The sequence below is a fragment of the Lepidochelys olivacea genome (assembly GCF_965140295.1).
Source record: "Lepidochelys olivacea isolate rLepOli2 genome assembly, chromosome: 1".
Lineage (NCBI taxonomy): Eukaryota > Metazoa > Chordata > Testudines > Cheloniidae > Lepidochelys > Lepidochelys olivacea.
Genome location: NC_140411.1, coordinates 94,013,437 through 94,036,868, shown reverse-complemented (window position 1 = coordinate 94,036,868; position 23,432 = coordinate 94,013,437).

The window sequence follows — 23,432 nt, the reverse complement described above, 5'->3', positions numbered from 1 at the left end:
GAGAGGAATAACACCATGTCCCAGAGCAGAACACATTTGACTCCTTTATTTATCAGGAATATTATGGTACAGTTCCATATCTTCACATGACACATTTGCTGTCTGTGTGTTACTAATGCATAATGCTGGCTTCATAAGAGGTCTGAGTACTGGGAATCTGGTAATAATCTTTCTTAAACTAGTTGAATGTTTCATGATACTTCTTATAGAGGCAGCTAGAAACCAGAACAAGATATCCTGTTCTAATCTCCTACTAGTACTCAGTTGAATTTTGGATTTTAAAAATTTGGATTGAGATAAGATTTGGCTAGTCCAGATCCTGGTAAGCATTTGATAATTTACAAAAATAAAACTGATCAGCTAATTTTATAATTTGTATTAGACTCCATGAGGAAGCTCAGAAGTTGCCAGGTGAGCTCCAAATGTGGGCAGAACTCAGTCCAGACAAAAGAACAAAGTTTCTGCCCTTCTTCTGGGCAGGCCTCGACTTCAGGATTCCTGTGGAGTCCCAGCTGAAATTTAAAGATGGCCTCCCTCAAGAGAATCTCTGAGTAAGTAACACAGTATTGACATCACTACCATCTTGCCTAGTGATAAGTGCCCACTACACAGTACCTACCCCTTACGGCACAGTGTGTGTGTATGGAAATTGTGGCCATGGAAGTGAAATCTATCACTACCTTAATTTAAATATATCTGAACTGCAAGATAACAGACAAAATGAAACATTGCAAAGTTTAGGGAAATACGTTTTTCATTTCATTTAAATTAAATTGAAATCCCTTTCTTATATCAGCTCCCTACCTTACTCTGATGTAGTCTTGTTCAAAATAATTTTGAAAATTCATATTTTCATGTATTTTCCATATATGATTTATTGAAGGGAAATTTTGCTATTCCCAGCAGGAAAGCACAGTTTAGCACTGTAAATATAACCAAGGCAAATAGTCATTCAATGGAAGGTCACCAATTCTTCTAGTGCTAAACTCATACTTATAGTAAAACTGTAAAAAATGTCAAAATTCTGTGAAATTTCACCATTTTTGTAATGTGATAACAGTCATTCATTGGTTGAAGCACCCCTTTTCATGGCAACAATAGCTGTTTGAAGTGTTGCCGTATTTGCCAAAATGTAATTCAAAGAATGTTATAGTATGAGATAAGAGAATCCATAATCAAGCACCATAAAGATTTTAACAATATGAGTGTGGGTTGACCACTTTAATCATGAGTGGTGAAGCCGGGAGTGAATTATGTGGGTCAGCTCAAATAAGGGTCTGTGAATCTTTATACCACGCCATCATATTTTCTCTATATGCCATACATGGTACAGAAAAGCTATGGTAGAATGTGAGGGAGGAAAGTATTATCCTTAGTTCAAGAGACTGGGCATGTACATATCATCATTTGAATGATCATATAGGGGCTTTAGTGGAAATTAGGAGTCATGGGTATTATTAGTCATTATTACTACTATTTGTTACCGCTGTAATAGTAATGCCTGGAAGCCCTAACTGAGAGTGAGACCCCATTGTGGTAGGTACTGTATAAACACGTAGTGAGACAGACAAAATGTGGGAGAAAAGATATGCTTCTCTCCCCTTCTCTTCTTCCCCTTTCCCCCATTTTAAGGATAGGAGAATTGAGAGAGAGAAGACTTGATCCAAAGAATGCTTAAGTCGATAATTTTTCAGGGTGCACGTGCATCAGACTGTAAGTAACATGACCAAAAGAATGCAGGAAATCTGTGGGAAAGCCAGGAATTAAACGCAGATCTGAAGTCCCATTTCAGTATCTTAGTTAAAAGACCATCCTTTCTCTCAGTATTCAAAGCTAATGTTTGGCCATACTGAATTGTTGGAGCATCCAGAAATTAGAATATTCCAAAGGATTGTGGAAGACTAACACATAAGCATACAAGGATTCTATGCCATGATGAATTTCCCAATAGCAATGGACACTGTAGTTGGTACATATATCCCTCTGAGGGGAAGACAAGCAGACAATTAATCATATAGAAATAGAAAACATACCTCTCCCACAAACACAATGGGATAATGCAACACAAATATGGTGTTCATGGCTGTGGTGGCTCAATATCCAGGGTCATGCCATAACTCCTGTGCCTAGCTATTACCCACTTCAACATTTACCAGATTTTCAATCTGGTCCCCAGCCTCTCCTTTCTTCTGGCACAGAAAGTACATGTCCAGGAGCTCCTCTTCATGGGTCTGGGAGAAGTAATTTTGCATGGTACCACTTCCTGGGGCTTTGTAATCAGGCTTCCTTTTGTGCTCACTACCACCCTCTCCCCCTCTTATAAATCTAGGTTCCTTAGATACCAATAGCCCAACTCCCAATGCACAGTCCTCACAGAGAGCCATAAAAACCTCGAACATATCATAAAATAGTTTTTCTATAACTAAAAATGTCAGACTTTAAAGTCTATCAACTTAGAATCTTCCAGAGCTAGATCAAGAGATGCATGCCCCATAGGGAAGCGGAGAATCTCTCCTTTCTAATGGTAAAAAGTTCTTGTTTTCTGTCTCAGTGGTCTACAACTTTAACATAATGACACCTCTATGTCTAGTAAAGCTGAATATTGATGAATTTGGGTCTAGTGGAACAGTAATTCTACATTTGGAGGAAAGATAACACTTATTTGTGCTCGGCTGACTAAAAAAAAAAAAAGAACTGTTTGGATCTATAGAGAGGACCCTTGGAGAGGATCTCTTCTCCCCTTCCTCTTCAGGGGTTTTATGAATCTTAATTCATTAGAGCCAAATTCTGCCCTCAAATATTTATGTGCAATGCTATTGATTTGACTTGAACATCATTATCTGATGGCAGAATGTGTTTGTAATGTGCAAAGTATTAATACTTTTCCAATCTTACAGAAAACCAAAGTGCTCTCTGTGGATCATAGAGATATGCAGAAAAAGCATGGCATTGAGAACTTAAATGTTAGACAGGCAGGCGAAAATTTTCTGTGGGGAAGCATTTTTTTAATATACTTTTGCTAAAACCCAGTACTTCTGCATGGGGTAAGCAGAACTTACCACACTTATTCACTCTACCTTGCCCCTTTAATTTTTTTGTTTGTTCTCTTGATTTTTTATTTTGTTTAATGTTGAGGGGTTTTTTATAGTCTTTTAGATAAGGATGCCTTAAATGTTATCAAGGGCTTGTCTACAGGGTCAGTTAGTGCGCAGCAAGCTGGGATATAAATCTTCAGCTCTCTAGCCTGCTGCACACTAATTTGCCTTGAGCACCTTGCTACCATACACTAAAAGTTCTGTGGTGCCCTTTGACTCATGTTTCAAACAGCAGTATGTCAAAATGCACTCAAGAACTTTTAGTGCACAGCAGCAGGTTCCACGCCGACAGTTAGTGTGGGGCAGGCTAGAATGTTGTACATTCAAGTCCTGATTTAACACACACTAAGTCTCCATGTGAAAAAGCCCCAAAGCTACCAGATGAGAAAAAAATGCATAGGACTAAATTCAGCTGAGAGTCTAAGCTGGTGTAACCTACAAACTTAGGCTACTACAAAAAACATGCTAGCTAACACATGTTAAAATACTTGTGTAGACAATGCAGTTGTATTTGTAAAATATTAGATGGTAAAGGTAAACCCAAATGGGGGAACTGAGCGTATAACTCAGCTCAGCCACGTGTTAAAACTACATCTGCCTTCTTTGCACTATTGTTTGCAGTGTTGTGGTAGTTGTGCTGGTCCCACGATATGAGACAGACAAGGTGCGTGAGGTAATATCTTATATTGGACCAACTTAAGTTGGTGAAAGATGCAAGCTCCATGGAGCTCTTCTTCAGGTCTGGAAATTTAACATGTGTTTTAAAATACATTCTCTCTTTCTAGTCATGAGAAGTCCTTAGATCCATGTCCTGGGCTCTGTGTTCACCTCAACCAGCTAACATGTATTAAAATACAACTTGCTATGTCTACATTAGAGTTTTTAAATTTAGTTAAAATGTATTCATAGATATTAAGGTCTGAAGGGACCATTATGATCATTTAGTCTGACCTCCTGCACAACGCAGGCCACAGAATCTCACCCACCCACTCCTGCGAAAAACCTCTCACCTATGTCTGAGCTATTGAAGTCCTCAAATTGTGGTTTAAAGACTTCAATGAGCAGAGAATCCTCCAGCAAGTGACCCGTGCCCCATGCTACAGAGGAAAGCAAAAAACCTCCAGGGCCTCTTCCAATCTGCCCGGGAGGAAAATTCCTTCCCCACCCCAAATATGGCAAATCAGCTAAACCCTAAGCATACGGGCAAGATTCACCGGCCACATACCCAGGAAAGAATTCTCTGTAGTAACTCAGATCCTACCCCATCTAACATCCCATCACAGGCCATTGGGCCTATTTACCATGAATATTTAAAGATCAATTAATTGCCAAAGTCATGTTATCCCATCATACCATCTCCTCCAGAAACTTATCAAGTGTAATCTTAAAGCCAGATAGGTCTTTTGCCCCCGCTGCTTCCCTGGGAAGGCTATACCAAAACTTCACTCCTCTGATGGTTAGAAACATTTGTCTAATTTCAAGTCTAAACTTCCCAATGACCAGTTTATATCCATTTGTTCTTGTGTCCACATTGGTACGGAGCTTAAATAATACCTCTCCCTCTGCAGTATTTATCCCTCTGATATATTTATAGAGAGCAATCATATCTCCCCTCAACCTTCTTTTAGTTAGGCTAAACAAGCTAAGCTCCTTGAGTCTCCTTTCATAAGACAAGTTTTCCATTCCTCGGATCATTCTAGTAGCTCTTCTCTATACCTGTTCCAGTTTGAATTCATCCTTCTTAAATATGGGAGACCAGAACTGCACACAGTATTCCAGGTGAGGTCTCTCCAGTACCTTATATAATGGTACTAACACCTCCTTATCTCTACTGGAAATACCTCGCCTGATGCATCCCAAGACCACATTAGCTTTTTTCATGGCCATATCACATTGGCGGCTCATAGTCATCCTGTGATCAACCAATACTCCAAGGTCCTTCTCCTCCTCCGTTACTTCTAATTGATGCGTCCCCAACTTATAACTAAAATTTTTGTTATTAATCCCTAAATGCATGGCCTTACACTTCTCACTATTAAATTTCATCCTATTACTATTACTCCAGTTTACAAGTTCATCCAAATCTTCCTGTATGATATCCCGGTCTTTCTCTAAATTGGCAATACCTCCCAGCTTTGAATCATCTGCAAACTTTATTAGCAAACTCCCACTCTTTTGTTCTGAGGTCAGTAATAAAAAGATTAAATAAGATTGGTCTCAAAACTGATCCCCGAGGAACTCCACTGATAACCTCCCTCCAGCTTGACAGTTCACCTTTCAGTAGGACCCGCTGCAGTCTCCCCGTTAACCATTTCCTTATCCACTTTCAATTTTCATATTGATCCCCATCTTTTCCAATTTAACTAATCATTCCCCATGTGGCACGGTATCAAACGCCTTACTGAAATCTACGTAAATTAGATCCACTGAGTTTCCTTTGTCTAAAAAATCTGTTACTTTCTCAAAGAAGGAGTTCAGGTTGGTTTGGCACGATCTCCCTTTTGTAAAACCATGTTGTATTTTGTCCCATTTACCATTGACTTCAATGTCCTTAACTACTTTCTCCTTCAAAATTTTTGTCCAAGACCTTGCATACTACAGATGTCAAACTAACAGGCCTGTAGTTACCTGGATCACTTTTTTTTTTTCTTTCTTAAAAATAGGAACTATGTTAGCAATTCTCCAATCATACGGAACAACCCCTGAGTTTACAGACTCATTAAAAATTCTTGCTAATGGGCTTGCAATTTTGTGTGCCAATTCCTTTAATATTCTTGGATGAAGATTATCTGGGCCCCCCGATTTAGTCCCATTAAGCTGTTTGAGTTTCGCTTCTACCTCAGATATGGTAATATCTACCTCCATATCTTCATTCTCATTTGTCATGCTACCATTATCCCTAAGATCCTCTTTAGCCTTATTAAAGGCTGAGGCAAAATATTTGTTTAGATATTGGGCCATGCCTAGATTATCCTTGACCTCCACTCCATCCTCGGTGTTTAGCGGTAACATGTTTTCAAAAATCACACCTGCTAGCCCAGTATGGACAGACACTAATGCTGGCCTTTAAAGTCATAAATATTGCATGAATATATTAAGGACATAAAAAAAATCTTGGCATGCAAATGCAACACTGTTTTCTTTATACTTACGCAGCATGACCTACGAAACATTCCTCACATACCAGGAGTCTGAGAGATAGTACACAGTATAGTTTTCCATCACATCAAATCAAAGTTGTGCTTGTTATGTCAGTTCTGTGTCCCTAATGGAAGGTATAAAGGTCTCGATTTAATATATTATGCCATTATTATTAATATTATATATAAATTCCAATGTATCATAGTTAGGTCTTGGTAAGATAAGGTATGAATAAATCTGAATGTTAGATCACTTAATCTGAATGCCAGGGCCCTGGCCTGCCTCTGCTAGCCAAGAGCACAATTCATAATTCATGACATGTCACATTGTCTATAAATACAAAAAATCATTAATTATAATTAGAACTGTTGGTTAAATTTCATAAATTGATAAATAGTGAATAAGAACATCTTTAATATATTACGGTTCAAAAAAGGTCTACTTATTACCTTTTTGATTAATCTGCCCCATTGAAAGATAACCTTCAAGAACTCAACATAAACTTAATCTAGTTTTGTTCTACTATTTATTAGGTTTTGAAGAAAGAGGATACTGTTTTTTAATTAACTATTCTCTTAATTCCACTGAATAGAGTTTTCTGACTCAGAACTTGCTTTTTGCAAATAAGAATAGTTGGTTATTTCTTTTTTCAATGTGGATTTTGTAAATAATGTTTTTGAAGGTGCGTGGCATCATATTTTATATAAACATCTTAAAAATAATGAATATTTTCCAAAGTACCTGAAAATCAAAAGGAATTGTCCTCCTACATCACTTGGCTGCTTTTGAAAATCTGTCTCAATGGCTACATTTAAGTGATCCTTAGATTGTGACAAAATCATAATAAATATGGAATTCAGTATTAAGACAGACCTTTTGGCTTTAGTTGATCCTGTTTTCTCTTGAAATGTATATTGTACATAACATAATGGACTAGTGATTCAAACTGCCATGGTGCATTAAGGATGGAGTCTCAGTGCAGTGGTACTTTCAGGGAATTTTACCCTGTGAATTTTTAAATGGTGTCACCCACAAGGTAGCAAGCCCATGTGAGTCCTGTGTGTCACTTAGTCTCTTAACATGAATCATAGAATAATCATAGAATAACAGAGTTGGAAGGGAGCTCTGGAGGCCATCTAGTCCAACCCCCAGCCCAGAGCAGGACCAATCCCCAGTAAATCATCCCAGCCAGGGCTTTGTCAAGCCTGACCTTAACAAGCTTCTAAGGAAGGGGATTCCACCACCTCCCTAGGTAACACATTCCAGTGTTTCACCACCCTCTTAATTCAATTTATTTCAATATATATTCACAATTTCAGTAGCACAAAATTAAAAACCCTAAGTACATGTAACTCAAGACCTTTGCTTGTGAATGAGGGGAAGCCTTCTAAAGTGCAGCTCTGATGTTTGGCACCTTCCTATGTCTATCAATAAACCAGAAAACAAATTTCATTTTTTAAAGTAAATTCTTCTATAGAGGACTTGGAAACAAGGTGATTCAACTGGGAGGAGTTATCTGAAGAGATTGCTTCAGAGAAGGCTAGGAAGCTAACCTTGTAAAAATTGTGGGGATGGGGGCCCAGATTTGAGTCTTTTAACTGGGTCTAGAATACCCTTGGCATGGCACTGCTCAGCAGGGTTTGAGTACTCCATGTTTGAGTACTCCATGTTTGCAAAAAATGATATTTGCTTCTGTCACCACCTAACAAGGATCTGACATGTAGATGTATTAATAATAAATTGTACTTTTTCTTACAAAGTGACATGACTTTGTCACATGGGCAGCAGTCAGTGCCTACTGAAACTAACAACTACTATTACACTCCCCAGTTACGGTACCATGTATGAAGGGTTATTTCATCCTTAGAGCAGATAATAGTAATTTGTGCTGCCTGTCTAGTCCTAATGTAAGGAAAAGCAAGGAAAGCAAGGAGCTCATTTACAAGACCTCCTTTCTCCCTGAGCGGCTCAGCAATTCTTCAGCATGTACGGATGCTCTTCTATCCATCCTAGAGATGGATTTTCCATGGATAGATAGGCCTGTTGGATACCCAGAATAAATAGTCTTCCAGGACATACTTGGTCAACAAGGCCTAGATAATGGTATCTGATAGGGGTCTTACAACCACTAGAATCTATCATATAAATATTTAAAATCAAGTTTATCTTCTGTAAATATTCTCTGAGAGAGAGACAGATTTTAAAATGTGGATCACTGTAGATTGTAACAGCTCATTCAGAATGGTTTTGGTCTATATGTAATCCCAATTTATGGACTTTTACTTTATGTACTCTGGTATAAAAAGCATGAGAAGTCCTTAGTATATCAATTTTTCCAAAATGGTAAAACAAAAAATCTGTCTGAAATCAAATACAGGCTGTTATTTCAGTGTAGAAGATACACACACAATTCTCAAACAATCACACATTCTGAGTATATACAACAGAAAATATTACCATAAATAAAGACAGGTTTCACAGTAACAGCTGTGTTAGTCTGTATTCGCAAGGAGAAAAGGAGTACTTGTGGCACCTTAGAGACTAACCAATTTATTTGAGCATAAGCTTTCATGAGCTACAGATCACTTCATCGGATGCATACTGTGGAAAATACAGAGATGTTTTTATACACACAGACCATGAAAAAATGGGTGTTTATCACTACAAAAGGTTTTCTCTCCCCCCCACCCCACTCTCCTGCTGGTAATAGCTTATCTAAAGTGATCACTCTCCTTACAATGTGTATGATAATCAAGGTGGGCCATTTCCAGCATGAATCCAGGGTTTAACAAGAACGTCTGAGATACAGTGGGGGTGGGCGGAAGGAATAAACAAGGCGACATAGGTTACTTTTTATAATGAATCAACCACTCCCAGTCTCTATTCAAGCCTAAATTAATTGTATCCAATTTGCAAATTAATTCCAATTCAGCAGTCTCTCGTTGGAGTCTGTTTTTGAAGTTTTTTTGTTGAAGGATAGTCACTTTGAGATCAGAAATCGAGTGACCAGAGATATTGAAGTGTTCTCTGACTAGTTTATGAATGTCATAATTCTTGACATCTGATTTATGTCCATTTATTCTTTTACGTAGAGACTGTCCAGTTTGACCAATGTACATGGCAGAGGGGCATTGCTGGCACATGATGGCATATATCACATTGGTAGATGTGCAGGTGAACGAGCTTCTGATAGTGTGACTGATGTTATTAGGCCCTATGATAGTGTCCCCTGAATAGATATGTGGGCACAGTTGGCAATGGGCTTTGTTGCAAGGATAGGTTCCTGGGTTAGTGGTTCTGTTGTGTGGTATGTGATTGCTGGTGAGTATTCGCTTCAGGTTGGGGGGCTGTCTGCAGGCAAGAACTGGCCTGTCTCCCAGGATTTGTGAGAGTGTAGGGTCGTCCTTCAGGATAGGTTGTAGATCCTTGATAATGCGTTGGTGGGGTTTTAGTTGGGGGCTGAAGGTGATGGCTAGTGGCATTCTGTTATTTTCTTTGTTAGGCCTGTCCTGTAGTGGGTGACTTCTGGGAACTCTTCTGGCTCTATCAGTCTGTTTCTTCACTTCCACAGGTGGGTATTGTAGTTGTAAGAATGCTTGATAGAGATCTTGTAGGTGTTTGTTTCTGTCCGAGGGGTTGGAGCAAATGCAGTTGTATCGCAGAGCTTGGCTGTAGACAATGGATCATGTGGTGTGGTCAGGGTGAAAGCTGGAGGCATGTAGGTAGGAATAGTGATCAGTAGGTTTCCGGTATAGGGTGATGTTTATGTGACCATCGTTTATTAGCACTGTAGTGTCCAGGAAGTGGATCTCTTGTGTGGACTGGTCCAGGCTGTGGTTGATGGTGGGATGGAAATTGTTGAAATCATGGTGGAATTCCTCAAGGGCTTCTTTTCCATGGGTCCAGATGATGAAGATGTCATGAATATAGTGCAAGTAGAGTAGGCGCGTTAGGGGACGAGAGCTGAAGAAGCGTTGTTCTAAGTCAGCCATAAAAATGTGGCATACTGTGGGGCCATGCGGGTACCCATAGCAGTGCCGCTGATTTGAAGGTATACATTGTCCCCAAATGTAAAATAGTTATGGGTAAGGACAAAGTCACAAAGTTCAGCCACCAGGTTAGCCGTGACATTATTAGGGATAGTGTTCTTGACTGCTTGTAGTCCATCTTTGTGTGGAATGTTGGTGTAGAGGGCTTCTACATCCATAGTGGCCAGGATGGTGTTTTCAGGAAGATCACCGATGGATTGTAGTTTCCTCAGGAAGTCAGTGGTGTCTCGAAGGTAGCTGGGAGTGCTGGTAGCGTACGGCCTGAGGAGGGAGTCTACATGGCCAGACAATCCTGCTGTCAGGGTGCCAATGCCTGAGATGATGGGGCGCCCAGGATTTCCAGGTTTATGGATCTTGGGTAGTAGATAGAATATCCCAGGTCGGGGTTCCAGGAGTGTGTCTGTGCGGATTTGATCTTGTGCTTTTTCAGGGAGTTTCTTGAGCAAATGCTATAGTTTCTTTTGGTAACTCTCAGTGGGATCAGAGAGTAATGGCTTGTAGAAAGTGGTATTGGAGAGCTGCTGAGCAGCCTCTTGTTCATATTCTGACCTATTCATGATGACAACAGCACCTCCTTTGTCAGCCTTTTTGATTATGATGTCAGAGTTGTTTCTGAGGCTGTGGATGGCATTGTATTCTGCACAGCTGAGGTTGTGGGGCAAGTGATGCTGCTTTTCCACAATTTCAGCCCGTGCACGTCAGCGGAAGCACTCTATGTAGAAGTCCAGTCTGCTGTCTCAACCTTCAAGAGGAGTCCACCTGGAATCCTTCTTTTTGTAGTGTTGGTAGGGAGGTCTCTGTGGATTAGTATGTTGTTCAGAGGTGTGTTGGAAATATTCCTTGAGTTGGAGATGTCGAAAATAGGATCCTAGGTCACCATAGAACTGTATCATGTTCGTGGGGGTGGAAGGGCAGATGTTTTTATAGATGGAAATGGCCCACCTTGATTATCACACATTGTAAGGAGATTGATCACTTTAGATAAGCTATTACCAGCAGGAGAGTGGGATGGGGGGAGAGAAAATCTTTTGTAGTGATAAACACCCATTTTTTCATGGTCTGTGTGTATAAAAACATCTTCTGTATTTTCCACAGTATGCTGTAGCTCACAAAAGCTTATGTTCAAATAAATTGGTTAGTCTCTAAGGTGCCACAAGTACTCCTTTTCTTTTTTCATAAATAAAGAGTTTAGCAATACAAGTTTAGTATTCAGCAAGAAAATTTGATATTACCACTATAATAATAATACTTAGCATGATTACAGTATATTTAATGTTCAAAAATCTTTACAAATATTAACAATCAAGACCTTCATGATATTAAAAAATGGAAAATAATTATTTAATTATTATACATCTGCATCCCTCCTAGTATATTACTTTTCTCCTGGAAAACATTGTCCTATCTATTGGCTCAGTCCAGAGATGCAGACATGGCTTGACGATAACACAAAGTAAGCAGATAACAAATACTTATCTGTTCCCAATACCATGATTAGGAATAAAGATAATTTTGCTTGCAGACCAAGTTAGAGAAACTGAAATTGAGAGGTTTACTGTTAAAGTGTCAGGCAGCCACGTTTAGGGGTCCTTTCATTAGTGACCCTCCCTACTTCATGCAGAATATCAGAAAATATTAGTAAGAAATACGGATTCTTATGGCCTTAGTTCACAGAGTGAGTTTTCTCATGCAGTACATTTTGGGTGTTAATATATTCCTAGGGCAGATAATATGGTATTTGCAAACCAGAACAAGCTATACCATAAAATACAGGGACAGATTTTTATTTACAGTAAGGCCCCTTTACATCATCCTGGCAGTATAAACAAGCCCTTAAAGTGAGTCCACTGCCAGAGTGACATAAAGGGGCCTTAATTTAAATGACCATCAGGCTTGTTAAACTGTAAGAGTGGCGTACATGTTCTTTAGTGTAAATGAGATTAGTGTCTTCAATGGAACCAGTATCAATTTAGACCAACTGTAGATTGGCCCATTGTATTTTAGTTCAACATAAAATTTGTTTCTGTCTTTTAATTCTGACCAAATAATTTAACAACATAGTAGATTTTAAATTAAAAAAAAAACACGACGTACAAAATAAAGACATTTTTTGCATTCTGAAACTCTACTGATCCTTTTAAGGATTAACCAACAATCACTACTTAGTTTTCTTATCTGTTTACTAAATGTATCTTCTATGTTATGTAACAAGGAATTTGAAACAAAGCTGTGAAAAGCTACATTAAGAATTTAGCAAGGCTTTTTTGAAAATGCCCAAAATAGTTACCCAAAATGTTCCTTCCTGTACTCTTGCAGCCAGTGCCAGGATTATATGGTTCTTCCTATTGCCTAGTGGCTTATGTCTGTTTCCTCACAGCATCAACATGAGGGAAAGGGTTCTGCAAGTCTTTCACTTTTGACTGAATGTTCAGCCAGTAATCCCTCTCCAATTTCACCTCCTTGGAGATCAGAAGTCAAGGGGGGAAGATCCTCATCAGGTGCAAATTGTCACAGCTTCATTGACTTCTAATTATGTATTTTGGTATCAATATATCATTGCCTTCAGTGGAGCTATGACAATTTGCACCTGATGAGGATCTATCCCAGGGTTTTTTTGACATAATTTATCCACTTGAACATTCACCAAATCCAAATCAGGTACCTTATACATTTAGAAAAAATCATTAGAGGGAATGTACAGTGAGGATCACAGAAGGAAAGACAGCTAAAAACATAACATACACTTCACAGAAATCTTGCTAAATATATAAATAAGGGCCAGATTTTAGAGTTATTGCTCACTCTGTTGAGACCTCTTTTCTCACGCTAATAATCTAATTGAAATCAATGGGACTACTCATATAAGTACTCACCAATATCAGCAAACCTCCACAATGATCTCAGGTGAGCAAAAACTTTCTGATACATTATGATACTGTTACATGAAAACTGCATGTAGTAAGCTATATTTGATTTCTCCCACCCATGGATGTGTGTCTAAGAGTATCTGTGGGTTTTGGACTGTCTTCTGTTGTATTAATTTAGATGGAATATGTGGGCAAAAAGTGTTAACATAACCCAGTCACAGTCCGACATTAAACAGTGTTCAATAAGGTCTGGGGCTTAGTATACAGCATATACCATTCATCCTTTTACCTTATATTAAAGATACAGAAAAAGAAGGAAAAAGAGTGAAAGCATTTGAAATACAAAAAAAAGGCTTTCATTTTTACAATATCCCTTTCTCCTTTCCCATTAATAGTAGACAGTCTTTTCGATGGTATCAAAGATGGCAATAACTATCTTTTCACGGAAAAATTAGAAGAAATTTGTTGAGATGGGCTGGAGATGTCATTGCTGCTGTTGTTGTTAACTCCCAATGTTAGAAGAAAAAGCCCCCTTGTTTGACAGTCTCTTCAATGTTATCCAAGATGGTAATAATTGGCATCCCAGGTTGTGTTTAGGATTCATCTTGAGACCTTAGGGGTAGCAATATGTCTGGGTCCTCTCTCTCTGGCCAACTCTGCTCAGAACACCTTTCAGGATCAGGATGATGAAGGCCCAGAGTCCCAGGAAACAGTGTGGGTGGTAGTCATGACGGAGAAGCTTACTCCAGTAGCCTTTGTCTGTTCTTTCCATCTGTTCTTCTTGTTGTTCTTTCTGTACTTTCCCCACAAAATTTCTCTAGTCCAGGGGTTCCCAAACTTGGTTCACATCTTGTTCAGGGTAAGCCCCTGGTGGGCTGCAAGTTGCTTTATTTACCTGGGCGTCCGCAGGTACAGCCATTTGCAACACCTAGTGGCCACAATTCGCCGTTCCCAGACAATCAGAGCTGCGGGAAGTGGTGGCCCGGCCCGCGTCGCTTCCCACAGCTCCCATTGACCGGGAACGGTGAACTGCGGCCACTCAGAGCTCTGAGCAGCCATACCTGCGGACACTCAGGTAAACAAAATGTCTTGCGGCCCTCCAGGGTTTTACCCTGAACAAGCCATGAGCCAAGTATGGGAACTCCTGCTCTAGTCTAAGGACCCAAAAAGGGAGTGATGGGTGGAATAGCCCAGCTCTTCATTATTTTGTCCCATTATGCCTAATCTCCAACAAACTAATTTTGGTGCATTAACTTTCAGCTCCACATTTCCTGTTTTAACAAGTACAATTTCAACACTGTTCTTGAATCATATCAAATTGGCCTTTTTTTTTTTTTGACTAAATCAGTTATTCTGCTTCCCTTTCACATCTTTTCCCATCAAGGTTTGTTGTTATAAGTTATTGTAATATCTTAAGAACTTTCACATACTTTTTTATAGTTGAGTTCACAAGTTAGGTAAATTTGTAGGCCCAGTTGCCACAACACTTCTCAGTGAACAATTGCAGTCACAGGGAATCTCAAAATAGTGGGGAACATTAACTACAGAGTCTGCCTAAAACAATTTTGTGTGCGCATCATTTCTTGCCAAAGTTACAAGTTACATTGAATAAGCAATTGATTCTTAGATGGCGTCCTTCCTTGAAACTTGAAGTACACACAGTCATTTTTCCTTACCTGGCTTTATGGGATACACCACCCCTGAAATAATCCCGTTAAAAGATGCCTTTTGTTATCTATTTTCAGGCTGTCCTCTTGTAGACTGGTCTAAAACAGAAAATGTGTATTTCATCCCACCTCAATCCCCAGCTGCTTTGGCATATAGAATTCACAAGGCATTTAAGAAAGAATTGTCTCATACATTTAAGACATCATACATCATGTTTTCAGGAACAGCTATCCTTCACAGACAAACTGTGAGAATACTAAAACTTTCTTACCACGAATCAATCAATCGTAGAGTAGTCACCTGTCATGGTACAATGTACAAACTTTTGTTTGCAGTGGTCATTTCACAGTCTGTCTCTTGAATGATGAGTATTGGGTATTGAATATATCCAAAATACTCTTATAATGCTTATCAACTACATGAACAAGATAAATTTAAGGTGACTATATTACTTTATGTTCAAGTCAAGTCAACAAATCAATTATCTTGTCCAAACCGATAGTAGTAAAATTACCCCATAATGTCTCATTGTTTCAATTATTATTCACAACTTCTGACTAAAGAATAAATAATAAGCAACATCTGAAAAAAAGCAAACAAATAAACAAAAAACCACAAGTAAAATACAAAGAGCAATCTCCTAAAATATCACTTAGAATTACACCAAAATACAATATAAAGATAAATATACATTAGTAATAGAATGACATGTCCCTTAAAGAAAATGTGTTAAGCAAGCAGTTCCAATGGTCAAACAAGAGGCTTCCTTCTGATTATTGATTAACCAAGTGTGGGTTTTTCCCAGAGTTTGCAGACCCTGTTAGACACATTCCTGAGGGCACATCCTGCTCTTCTAAGATGCATGTATCAGTAAATTCAACACAATTCTTATCAGGAAGGATGCAGGGTCAAGCTACCCTTTCTGTGGCACCCCAAAACCCCTCCCCTCCTGTATTGGGCTAGCTGAGGCTGCAACATGGCCAATTTACAGCCTGCTGTCTTGGCTGCTTTTAGCAATAAGCTATAGCGGTTTCAGGCACTTTACTGGTTTGCTGACATCTCCTTGTACAAACCCACATCTGATCTAGCACAGCACTTAAGCACATTAATAGTCCCATTCAGTTCAGTTTTCAAAATTGCCTAAGTGGTATGTTTGAAAATGTAACCCATTGTTTTCAAAGTGAAGGTTATGTTTAAGTGTTTTACTGGATCGAGGCCTTCCTCATTCAAAGTTCCCTCTAATTGCTCTTGAATCTCACCAGTTGGTAGAACTACAGCTATTTACAAAAAGAACAGGAGTACTTGTGGCACCTTAGAGACTAACACATTTATTAGAGCATAGAATCATAGAATCATAGAATATCAGGGTTGGAAGGGACCCCAGAAGGTCATCTAGTCCAACCCCCTGCTCAAAGCAGGACCAATTCCCAGATAAATAATCCCAGCCAGGGCTTTGTCAAGCCTGACCTTAAAAACCTCTAAGGAAGGAGATTCTACCACCTCCCTAGGTAACGCATTCCAGTGTTTCACTACCCTCTTAGTGAAAAAGTTTTTCCTAATATCCAATCTAAATCTCCCCCACTGCAACTTGAGCATAAGCTTTTGTGGGTTATAGCTAATAAATTTGTTAGTCTCTAAGGTGCCACAAGTACTCCTGTTCTTTTTGCGGATACAGAATAACACAGCTGCTACTCTGAAACCTATAGCTATTTAGTCATTCTAATCTTAGTTTATTTATGTTATTCTAAAGTCTTGTGTTATTCTAACTGTATGTTATTCTAAACATACCAAAACATACTTACCTTATACTAAATAATTCAAACTTCTTTATATATGTGGGCCAATATTTGCCAAAGTGAGAGCCTAAAGAGAGGTTCCTAAATCCATATTTAGGCATCCAAATCAATGGTGAAGGAAGTTTGACTGGGCCAGCATTGTGATAGTGCGATACTCAGCTCCTGGAGGGGGAGAGGAAAGGGGAGTGTGCCTTGGGGAGGAGCTTTTTCTGCCTCCCATTGACCAACCAGGAGGGAGGCAGGGAGTTGATTGGTCCTCAGACCTCTTCCCCCTCAATTTAAAGCCTTCCCAAGGCTAACTTTTCATATTCCTGCCTTCAGTGTTGGTGTAGTGAGCTGTATTTCCAGGATGCTGGGGAACTGACCGAAGACCTGTTTTGGAAGCAGGAAGGATTTTTTCCCCATTGAGCCAAATTGGTAGTGATCCAGGGATTTTTAACTTCCTTACCACATCTTGCATGCACAGTTTAGGTTAATAGGGATACGAATAGGAATTTTAATATTAGGAGATAATGTAGAAATGTTTAGTTTGTCACAGCTTGCAACTGGTGTCCATTGTGGACAAAGGTTAAAAGGGTTAAATAAGACCCAGAATATGGCTGGTGGATCTTTTGTCTGTAAGTAGAAAGGGAGATATGAAGTCTTTGCAGATTGAGATCTCCATTGGTACCCTCTGACAGAGAGGAAGATGAGAGGATTCAGAAGTGAGCTGAAGTCCTAGGAGTTAGGCAAAAGAGGGTCTGCATCAAATTGTTGGTTACATGACAGAAGTGCTAAAATCCCACACTGAAATCAAACGGTATGGTATGTGGGAGGGGATGGCAGACAGTACCTCCACACCATGTTAAGTTAACAAAGTTGTAGTTTGTCGCTTATATCCATCCCTGTGTTTGCCTTTCGTTCACCCATGTGTCCTAATCAACAACCTGTTTTTCAAAAGTGCTGGGAATAGAGCAGAACCCATTGAGTCTCTGCTCTTGAAAAAAAAATATTACTAGACAGGTAAGGTAAAACTTGTTAGTGTAATTAGGGCTGTTGATTAATCAGTTAACTCACATAATTAACTAAAAAAAATGTGATTTAAAAATTAATCATGATTAGTTGAAATTTTAATTGCAGTGCTAAGCAATAGAATAACAATTGAAATGTATTAAATATTTTGGATGTTTTTCTACATTTTCAAATACATTGTTTTCAATTACCACACAGAATACAAACTGTACAGTGCTCACTTTATATTATTATTTTTATTAAAATATTTCAACTGTAAAAATCAAAATAAATAGTATTTTTCAATTCACCTCATACAAGTACTGTAGTGCGATCTCTTTAACGCGAAAGTGCAGCTTTCAAATGTAGATTTTTTTGTTACATAACTACACTCAAAACCAAAACAATGTAAATCTTTAGAGCCTACAAGTCCACTCAGTCCTACTTCTTATTCAGCCAATCACTAAGACAAACAAGTTTGTTTACATTTATGGGAGATAATGCTGGCCGCTTCTTATTTACAATGTGTGTTTAAGTCATTAAGCTACATTTTCTCAGACTATTGACTATTTACCTTTTTGAAAAGCTCATGTGGACCAATCAGCATACCATCCTCACTTTATATAAAGATGTAATGTGGGGCAATCAGAATACTAATTGTGCTTGATACATCAACTTTTCATACTCCAAAGAGAAAACAAGGCATCTCTTTTGTGTTTTCATATTTGTAACTGCACAGCAGTACTTGAAAGATTTGTTCACAGAACCAATATTATAATTCTTCATATGTAAAAGGTCTTGAGACATATGGGTTCTACATTCAGAATTATAACAGTTCACCCTTTTCTGGAGAGTCTTCTTGTTGCCAACCCCAGTTCTGCAGCTTTTCTAAAGCTTCTGTGGGGACCCCCTGCCTTTCCTCAGAGTGATGCAAATTTCATTACCTCTGTTTTTCTTTCTCAGGTTGAAATTTCTCCATCAACAACTTTATTTCTTTCCAGAAAGGTCTATTCTGAAGTTTTCTTTTCTTTTGTCTTAACATTCTTTGATAATTGTGTGAGCTTTTAAAATTAATTCTGTCATATTAACTCACTTCAGCCCTTTGGGTCTGATCTCAAACCCGTTAGTCAATTTGAGTCTTTCCATTGACTTTCATGGGCTTTGGATCAGGCCCTTGTTCTTTTAACTTGGTTCAACACGAGCACAATGAAATCACTGTATACATCTTGAAATTCAGTATCAGAACGTGTTTATTCTCTCGCATAATCTTATTTGATTATTGTGCTGAAATCATGTGTACTTATTTCTGAGCTGGGTGTCTGTGTACTTCCCATCAAGCAGTTTGAATAGCCTCTGTGGCCACTCAGTTTCTAAGGCACACTTTTGGTTAGATTTGCCTCAAAGACTTTCATTTCACATTGGCTTTTCAACACATACATTCAATGTTTCAGTTAATCTCTGATATAACAGCAAACTTTATTCATTGTCTGTTTATCAATTGGCATTTTTATTTCATATAAAAACACATCAGGAGATTTCATGGCTATGGTCTCCTAGCAACCAAACTGCCTCTAGCTGCATCTCATCATTTCAATGGATCTCTTCCTAGAATGCTTTAAATAGCTTTTAAGTTTCTGTACAGTTTCCAAAAATTGGTCTTTTTTTCTTTATACTGTAGATGTTAATGCATTTCCCAAAATCACTAGTCTCTACTGAATATCTTGACTTTGTTTTAAATTTTCCCTTCCAGTCCCCATGGACCTCATTTCTATAAGTGCAGCAGAGCAGAATTATCAAGATTGTATGAAAAAGCTGATTCTGGCAAGTCCACTTGATAATATAAAAAACCTGTTAGATTTTATTACAAAACTTGGTTGGTTAGACTACTGCATCATATCAAACGTCACATAATGAAAGAGTCTAAACTTATCAGTACCTAATTTTAGCATAAACCAGGTGTCATAAATGTAAAGGGAAGGGTAAACCCCTTTAAAATCCCTCCTGGCCAGAGGAAAAAATCCTCTCACCTGTAAAGGTTTGAGAAGCTAAAGGTAACCTCACTGGCACCTGACCAAAATGACCAATGAGGAGACAAGATACTTTCAAAAGCTGGGAGGAGGGAGAGAAACAAAAGGGTCTGTGTCTGTTGGTATGCAGCTTTGCTGGGGATAGAACAGGAATGGAGTCTTAGAATTTTAGTAAGTAATCTAGCTAGGTATGCGTTAGATTATAATTTCTTTAAATGGCTGAGAAAAGAATTGTGCTGAATAGAACGACTATTTCTGTCTGTGTGTCTTTTTTGTAACTTAAGGTTTTGCCTAGAGGGATTCTCTGTTTTGAATCTAATTACCCTGTAAGGTACCTACCATCCTGATTTTACAGGGGTGATTCCTTTACTCCTATTTACTTCTATTTCTATTAAAAGTCTGCTTGTAAGAAAACTGAATGCTTTTTCATTGTTCTCAGATCCAAGGGTTTGGGTCTGTGGTCAACTATGCAAATTGGTGAGGATTTTTACCAAACCTTTCCCAGGAAGTGGGGTGCAAGGGTTGGGAGGATTTTGGGGGGAAAGACATGTCCAAACTACATTTCCCAGTAAACCCAGTTAGCGTTTGGTGGTGGCAGTGGTTATTCCAAGGACAAAGGATAAAATTAATTTGTCCCTTGGGGAAATTTTAACCTAAGCTGGTAAAAGTAAGCTTAGGAGGTTTTCATGCAGGTCCCCACATCTGTACCCTAGAGTTCAGAGTGGGGGAGGAACTTTGACACCAGGTCACAAGAATGTCCATGTGTCACAAATTCACCAGCATTTAATGGGTCATAGAAGTTAGCCATTTTTCGATCTGATAACTCATCCTCTTGGAAGCATAGAAACCAGCTTTCCTTTTCTGTATGACAAGGTTCAGTCCTATAAACAATTGTTATATGTAACATTATTGATAACTGTAAATCGCATCCATGTTTAATGGGTGTAACAATCACATAGATCAATATTGATTAAGACCTAAAAATGGGACCAGACATATTTATATTTTCCACCCAAGATAGGATTTAAGTCAAAGTCTCTTGAGATAAATGACTGTTTGTTATTTGTGAGTGAAAAACACAACTATCATATGTTTCTATTATGAATGGACATATTCCCTTGAGTTTTATTTACCTGTTGCATATATATAAGCCTTTAACCCGGGGTGGGCAAACTATGGCCCACAGGCCACATCCGGCTCCTCCCCTGCAGCGATGCAGCAGCATGTCTTGTGCCTGCCCACCTCCCAGGCTTTGAAATAAGCCTGTCCTGCCGCTCAGAGTGCCAGGGTAAGGGCAAAGGTAAGGGTGAGGGGGGAGGGATAAAGGGCAGGAGGTCCCAGTGGGCAGTCGGGGGCAGTTGGATGGGTCGGAGGTTTGGGGGGGCAGGGAAAACAGGGAGCAGGTGAGGTTGGATAGGGGTGGGGTTCCAAGGGGTCAGGGGGGACAGGGAGCAGGAGGGGGTGGATAGGTGTGGGATCCCGGGGGGCCTGTCAGGGGGCGGGGGTGTGGATAGGGGATGGGGCACTCAGGGGACAGGGAACGGGGGGGTTGGACGGGGGTGAGGTCCTGGGGGGCGGTTGGGTGGGGGTGGGGTCCCAGAATTGGACGGTCAGGGGACAAGGAGCAGGGGGGTTTGGATGGGTCGGAGTTCTGAGGGGGGCAGTCAGGGGGCGGGAAGTGGGAGGGGGCAGATAGGGGGCAGGGGCCAGGCTGTTTGGGGCGGCACACCCTTCCCTACCTGGCCCTCTATACCGTTTCACAACTAGGATGTGGCCCTTGGGCCAAAAAGTTTGCCCACCCCGACTTTAACCCCATATAAATAATACTTTTTTTTTTTTTCTCAAGGGGATGTCATCTGAAGTGGAAGCACGGAATATCATCTTATCTGCTACATATTCTTTCTCATTCTCCTTTATCTGACCTTCATATTTGAGAAACCCAAGATATTATTATGGCTTTTAATCCCTTGGTAAAACCAAATCTGAGAGGACAAGAAAGAGTGTATCAGAGCACTAAAGCAGGGTGGATAAATATGTTAAGGATTCACAGTGGATTGTTTTGTGAATTTGAGCAAATCAGGTTTGTTGCTGAAATGAACAATTAGGCTGAGATCATTTCACATTTTATTTATAGATGTTGATGCTCTGAGGCTTATATATAACTATTAAAAAGCAGCGTTATTATTTTAGCCATTTCTTCCTTTCTAAAACAGTAAAGGTGATTTAGATTTGATGTACAAATATTTGCAAAAAAATCTAAGTTTAAGTATAGTACAAACACCAAAGGCTGCTGTATTTTGTGAAATCCAGATGATTACACTGTACATAAGCGAACATATATTCATGTGGGTAGTCCCATTGAAGTCAAGGATATTAATCACATGATTAAGTGGACACAAACATAATAAAGGCTTTTGCAATTATCACACAGACAGATTCAATGGGTTTTCTCATGGAATAAGGGGCTAATCATTGTGAGTAAAGGTATTGGAAACTGTCTTTGTATGCTCAGTGGTACCTATGAAGAATGCTCTGTGTACCAAGTATCCCATATTGCGGAATTCATTGATAGATAAGGTCTACGGATTTTTGCTGTGATTCTGTAGACTGTTGCATGTGGAGAGACTGCTGCATCCACACAAAACTTCACTGAAGTCAGTGTGGTTCTGCATGGGTGCATAAGTTTACATGCATGCAAGGAATTACAGCACTGGGCCTTACTTTAGACAACAACACATACAATCTTGATTCCTCATAATTCCTCATAAATTAGCCTGCTACAGAGATTTTTTTAATCAACAAATACAGCAGTTTCCAGATAGAGTATTTGTTTTCTTTCAATTTGAAACATTGCATCAACATATGGAGACCTAAAAGAAGGGACCCAATCCATACATAACTTTTTAAAAGTTGTTCTTATTTTTCCAGAAAAAAAATAACCTTCTTCTCTCAGTATCACCATAAATTCCATTGCATTACAAGTGAATTTAAATCCTCAGCCTGTTCACCAGTGTGGAGATTTGCTGGAGTTGGCAGGGGAATGGATATCCTCTAGCATTCTTTTCTCCTTATTGAGCTTAGACAAACATGGCTATCCCACTTCTTGAGTCCATGCTCTATGTATGGGAGGCTCAGGGTTTCTTTTGGTTCTCCTCTCCTCATTTTAGAGGGTGATACCAATCCCTGAATTAGGGCTGATGGAACTATTCATACAGTTCCTTTTGCCTGCCCACCCACCTTAATACCTTAGCATTCTGGCTGTGGAATCTTGATTCTGGGTATTTGAGCTTGATTCTCTGTTGAACACTATTCTTTGGACTGAAGAATGACTAAGGGATTGCAAATAAAGGGTAATGATAAATAACAAAGTACTGAGTTGGAGGGAGGAACATAAAGAGGTGCTGCAATGATCTGTATTAATCTTACAAAACATCTTCATTAACTATCATCAGGAAAAGTGGAAAGAAATGAAACAGTAATGATACTATTCACTAAGAGTATCAGAACCTAGAAATTGTAGAAAATTGATATGGGAAGCAGAGGCACACAAGGAGAACCTATAGCCAATAGAGTTCAAGACTATATGTAGGGCATTTTTATAAATATATTAGGGAAAAAAAGAATCCCACCAATGGTATTGATCCATTACTAGATGGAAATGTGAGAAGTATTCATAATAATGCAGAAAAGGTAGAAGTGTTCAATAAATAGTTTTCTTCCTATATTTTGGGGAATAGACACATGATGAAATCATATCATATGATGATACTATTTTCATTCCATTAATGTCTCAGAAGGA